Source organism: Melanerpes formicivorus, unplaced genomic scaffold, assembly GCF_026170545.1.
Source record: "Melanerpes formicivorus ecotype bairdi unplaced genomic scaffold, bMelFor1.0.p_v2 SCAF_9, whole genome shotgun sequence".
Taxonomy (NCBI): Eukaryota; Metazoa; Chordata; class Aves; order Piciformes; family Picidae; genus Melanerpes; species Melanerpes formicivorus.
This window is the reverse complement of record NW_027142361.1, coordinates 12,023,410-12,029,906: the sequence shown is the minus strand read 5'-3', so window position 1 is coordinate 12,029,906 and position 6,497 is coordinate 12,023,410.

Here is a 6,497-nt window from a genome sequence, read left to right as displayed (position 1 = left end):
CTAAGACTATCATATGCCTCCCTTCTATTTAGCATAAGTTTGCTTATATAGATGATGAAACTATATAAGATGAAGAAAACTATTGTAAGGTTGCTTTTTGGGTGAAGTTGGTACCAATAAGAGATTAGTATTACTAGGATGACCAAAACCACATTATTATGGGTAATTTTATATTGGGCAAAGCAATGAAGCTCTTTTGCTCTTGCTGATTGCCTGCAAGTTTTCTGTCTGTGAAGCTAGAGCCTGGCCAGATCTACCTTTACAGATTAAAGAAATCTTGCTACCATTAAACAAATTATGATTTTTGACCATCCTAGAGAAAATAAAGATGCAACATAACAGGTAATAATGAATTGATTGAACTTTTTCAGACATGTCTGATAGGGATACCCAGACTTAATGTAAATATGTTTGTTAATTATAGTAGTAAGTTTTAAGGTTCTTAGGTATTATTGTACTCATTTTGATTATTGTTAAACTTGTTTATAATTGTATTATGCAAAGTGTTCAAAGAATAACTTCCAAGGCCTTACTTGCACAAAAGAAAAACGGGGGAATTGTTGTCGGGCAAGAGGGGACATGGGTCCCAGGAACACCTGTGCAATTCAGGCCTTGAAGAATTCTCTGTTGATAATATACTGGCGGAGTAGGAGATGTGAGAAAGTGCTGATTGCTTGGTATGCTGAAGTCCAGCTGCCCCTGAGATGGGAGGCAAGCAAGATAAGGAGGAGGCGAGATCTGGGAAAGAGAGCAATTAGGCCGGATGGAAGAATTCCACAGAGTTGTGAAAACAATGATGTAACCTTTTAGAGAGCAACCAATAATATGTTGCCAAGTGGGCATAATTATAGCAAACTGTATATAAGATGTGTCTGATGCTCAATAAAGTGGAATCCGCTGATCAAATTGGTCGTTAAAGCGGCCCCCTTCTTGCAGTAACCAAGCACCCTGTCAAGTCTCCTCCTGAACACCTCCAGTGATGGTGATTCTACCACCTCCTCGGGCAGCCCGTTCCAATGGGCAATCACTCTCTCTGTGTAAAACTTCCTCCTGACCTCCAGCCTAAACCTCCCTGGAGCAGCCTGAGACTGTGTCCTCTTATTCTAGTACTGGTTGCCTGGGAGAAGAGACCAACCTCTGCCTGTCTACAACCTCCCTTCAGGTAGTTGTAGACAGCAATAAGGTCACCCCTGAGTCTCCTCTTCGCCAGGCTGAGCAACCCCAGCTCCCTCAGTCTTTCCTCATAGGGCTTGTGTTCCAAACCCCTCACCAACTTTGTTGCTCTTCCCTGGACTTGTTCCAGCAAGTCAACATCCTTCCTAAACTGAGGGGCCCAGAACTGGACACAGGACTCAAGGTGTGGCCTAACCAGTGCAGTGTACAGGGGCAGAATGACCTCCCTGCTCCTGCTGGCCACACTGTTCCTGATGCAGGCCAGGATGCTGTGGTAATGGTTGTGACAGGCAGTGTGAGCAATCTGGCAGTGTAGGCCTAGAGCCTGACATGGTGGTAGGCCGTGCCCAGCATGAGTGCGGAAGTGGCTTGCAGTACAGCAGAACAGTGCTGTGCCCGCTCTGTGTAACCAAAGCAGGGCACTGGTAGCCATAAACATAGAGAGTTATCTTGGAATGACAGGACACACACGTATATCAACAATCCCGCGTGTTAACCAATAATCCACAGTAGTACAGTGTGTGGTCACTCGTGAGGGGCCAATGAAGCCATGCCAGCAATGCCCCCCAAGCTTATATAAGTTGTAAAGTTTTTCTTAATACGCACTTCTTCTGCGCACTTCTTACTAGCCTGTCAGCTCTACTGTCTGCTTTGCACTATGCTTGCTTTATAACGGAACAATGATGAAGCAATAAAGGAACAATACTAGATCATATTGATCAGCCGTATTAGTTCCAATCTCTGTCGTCCCCAGAACTGGCGCCCGAACTCGTGATTTGGGATCCTCGGCCTACAATGCTGATCGATTCAGCATAAAGAGGTACATCCGAGCGATACGGAAAGCCAGCCGAACAGCACTGCCCCGGTGCTGAAAAAATTAGCAGCGCGCGCTCGAAAAGGAAGTGAATCTCCCCAGGATCCGGTGAGCGGCCGGGGGAGGACATGGGGTCAGCACTTAGTAAAGAAGAAGAGGCTGTGCTGAAAGTCCTCCAAGATATCCTCTCTATGAGAAGTATTACTTATGATTCTGGGACTTTGAAAGGGCTATTAGCCTGGGCCCGGGATCACGGTCTAATCCCCACAGTACATGAAGCTTTTACTTCCGAAGCATGGGACAAAATTGGAGCCCGGCTGTGGGATGAGGTGTCTCAGGGCTCGAAAAGGGCCTTTCGCTATGGCACCTTGTGGCGAACGGTTACAGATACACTGCAATCGTTAAAAGCAGAAAAATCTGCTCTCGATTCGGCTGCAGCGGCGTTAGTTGAAGCCAGGACGAAAAAGGGAGACGCGGAACCTTCCGCACCCCCCCACACCCCCCCCTCCCTACATCGTCTGCCGCCCCGACAGCCCTCTCGCCACAATCGCAAAATAAATTACCGGCTACGCGTTCTTCTGCACAAACTGCTACTCCTTTATTACCTGCTTCTGGCAAAGAAAGATCTTTTACCACTGCGTCAGTAGCGACAGAAAAAAATTCCGACCCGACTGAGGAAACGCCCACAGACAAGATGGAGGTCGTTGCGCGCCAAAAAATGCAGAAAGAAGACGCCATGTCCGCCATCTTGGTGCACGCATTGCGTTCAGCAGACGCCACGCCTGACGTCCGTCCCAAGCAGCAAAAAAGCAACAAAAAGGCAGTAAAGTCTGTGGCTCGGCGTGCTCGATCCTCATCATCGTCATCTTCCTCCAATGCCGCCAGCAACAGCTCAGATTCAGAAGACGAATGCACCGATAGCAGGAAGCCGAACAGCGTCAGCGCCATTCTGCAGCTTCTCCTGGACAGGATGGATCACTTGGAGGCTCGTGGTTGCGGCACTTCTGCGACCGCGCCCGCCCCGGCCCCGGCGCCCGCCGCAGTCCCGGCCCCAGCGGTCCCGCCAGTCTCGGCTGCCCTCGCGGTCCCAGCGGTCCCGACCAACGCGACCCGGACCGACGCACCACCGATAACACCACCGACCGTAGCGGCGGCGGCGGCGGCGATTTCCGCCCCGGCAGCCCTGACGGCCGTCGCCGCCCCGGTAGCAGTCACCGCAGCAGCGACTTCGGCGGCCCCAACAGCCCTAGCGGCGCTCCCTCCTGCAACGGCTCCTCCAGCAGCGGCCCCCCCAGCGCCTTTGGCCGTTGTACCCTTCTCGCCTCGTTCATCTCAGTCATTATCGAGGGACGACACCATCACGACCGAAAACCAGCTCGTATTACGACGGGCCGATAATGTGCGGGATGGGGAGGTGGGAGGATCGGGAATCGACCCAATATTGGGTCAGTGGAGAGCTATTGTGCAAAATGCAGCTACAGAGGGATTGATTGTAGATTTTCCTGCATGTGCATATCCAGTAGTACTGCAAGGTCAAGACAGAGTATGGCAATCTGTGGATTGGAAACTGCTAAAAGAAGCTAGGCAGGCTATAACTACTTATGGTCTGAAGTCAGGCTATACCTCTGCCATAGTCGATCAGTTGTTCTCAACACATTTGCTAACGCCCTTCGATACACGCATGTTGGCAAATACCTTATTAACACCACATCAGCGCTTACAATTTCTCGATAAGTGGCAAACTGCCTGCACTGCCGCGGAAGCCACACCCCGGCAGCCAACAGACCCCTTACACGGTGTCACTCTTAATCAACTCATTGGGACAGGAGACTTCATTAGAACAGATCGGCAAATACGACTCCCTGATCAGGTCCTGCAGTTAAGCCAGGATCTAGCGATCAGAGCTTGGTGGAAAATCCAGGACGATAAGTCCAGCCCTACATTTTTCTCCATTCGGCAGGGCCCCACAGAGTCGTTCGGTTCCTTCATAGATAGGTTGCACACAGCAGTAAACTCTAATCCAGACTTGAGTGCCGACATGAAGACTAAAATGATGGACATTCTGGCATTTGATAATGCCAACGACAAAACTAAGCAGGCTCTAAGCACTGTACCGAGAGGTGCTTCTACCGCACAGTTGCTGGATGCAGCAGAATGAATGATGCACCAGCACATGGCTACCTATTTGGCCACAGCCGTACAGGCAGTCGCAAAATCAGCACCAAAACCACTCAAAAAAGGCAAATACCACGTTGGTAAACGACATAATCCTGGGAAATTTCGGCAGCCAAAATCTAGTTACTCGACTGCTGTGCAGCCTCGAAGGTTCTGTGCTCATTGCCAAAGTCCTACTCATTCTACCCAAGATTGTCGCAGGCAGGGAAACTTCTCTCGCAGCGCGAATGCACCCCGCGCGACGACACCAAATCAGGGTGCTTGGACCACCACCCCGCGGCCACCTCCAGCAGCGGCGGAAGAATAGTGAAGAGGTGATTGGGAGCAGTCAGCATGGCTTTGCCAAGGGCAAATCCTGCCTGACCAACCTGGTGGCCTTCTATGAGCAGGTGACAAAATTAATAGATGAGGGGCGAGCAACTGATGTCGTTTACCTGGACCTGAGCAAAGCCTTCGACACTGTCCCACACCACATCCTGGTCTCCAAACTGGTGACACATGGGTTTGATGGGTGGATCACTAGATGGATAAGGAACTGGCTTGATGGCCGCACCCAAAGAGTGGCTGTCAATGGCTCCATGTCCCAGTGGAGGCCAGTGACAAGTGGAGTCCCTCAGGGATCAGTCCTGGGACCTGTCTTATTCAACATCTTTGTGGGGGACATGGACAGTGGCATTGAGTGCACCCTCAGCAAGTTTGCTGATGACACCAAGCTGTGTGGTGCAGCAGACACGCTGGAGGGAAGGGAGGCCATCCAGAGGGACCTTGACAGGCTGGAGAGGTGGGCACAGGCCAACCTCATGAAGTTCAATAAGAGCAAGTGCAGGGTCCTGCATCTGGGTCGAGGCAATCCCAGGCACAAATACAGGCTGGGCAGTGACTGCCTGGAGGGTAGCCCTGAGGAGAGAGACTTGGGGGTGCTGGTGGACAAAAAGCTCAACATGAGCTCTCAGTGTGCACTTGCAGCCCGCAAAGCCAATCAGATCCTGGGCTGCATCAGGAGAAGTGTGGCTAGCAGGTCGAGGGAGGTGATCCTCCCCCTCTACTCAGCCCTGGTGAGACCCCACCTGGAGTACTGTGTCCAGTTCTGGAGCCCCTATTACAAGAGGGATGTGGAGGTGCTGGAACGTGTCCAGAGAAGGGCCACAAGGATGATCAGAGGGCTGGAGCACCTCTCCTATGAGGACAGACTGAAGGAGTTGGGGCTGTTCAGTCTGCAGAAGAGAAGGCTCCGAGGTGACCTAATTGTCGCCTTCCAGTATCTGAAGGGGGCCTACAGGAAGGCTGGGGAAGGACTTCTCAGGATATCAGGTAGTGATAGGACTAGGGGGAATGGAATGAAGCTGGAGGTGGGGAGATTCAGGCTGGATGTGAGGAGGAGGTTCTTCACCATGAGAGTGGTGAAACCCTGGAATGCGTTGTCCAGGGAGGTGGTTGAGGCCCCGTCCCTGGGGGTGTTTAAGAGCAGGCTGGATGAGGCTCTGTCCAGCCTGATCTAGTGTGGGGTGTCCCTGCCCATGGCAGGGGGGTTGGAACTAGATGATCCTTGTGGTCCCTTCCAACCCTGAATGAAACTATGAAACTATGAAACCTGGCAACAGCAGTAGACGTTACCCTTGAGTCCACAGATGTTGCTGTTGTCGACTCAGATCAACATGGTCCTTTGGGTCATGGACTTTGTGCTCTGTTAATTGGTAGATCGTCTACCTCTAGATAGGTTATCTTTATAGTTCCTGGCCTAATAGATTCTGACTATGAAGGTGTTATAAAAATTATGCTTTACACTATTGCCCCTCCTGTTAGTATTCCTGCTGGAACAAAAATTGCTCAACTAATTCCATTTGAATCTCGAGTGCCTGTAGCTTCAGACAGGGTTCGAGGACAAGGAGGCTTTGGTTCCACTGGCATGCCTAATATTTTATGGGCTTTAGATATCCAAAAGGGTAAACCTGAAGAGGTTGTAACCATCAGACACCCTTATGGGCAAACTGTACAGCTTTCAATGCTTGTGGATACTGGAGCTGATGTTACCATCATACCTCGTCATAGGTGGAATACTCAGTGGCCATTACTCATGGCAAATTCTGGAGTTATGGGTGTAGGAGGTGTGCAAACAACCTGGGTCAGCAAAGAGCCTCTGCAACTTACTTTTCAGGATGGCAAGTCAATCACTTTAAGACCATATGTGCTAACCCTACCAGTCGCTTTATTGGGCAGAGATGCCTTAAGTCAGCTGGGAGCACGACTTGTTACTGATCCTTTTTTGTAGTGGCAGCTGGTCAGCAGCCAACCCTCAAATTAAAATGGAAAACAGATGAACCAGTATGGGTGGAGC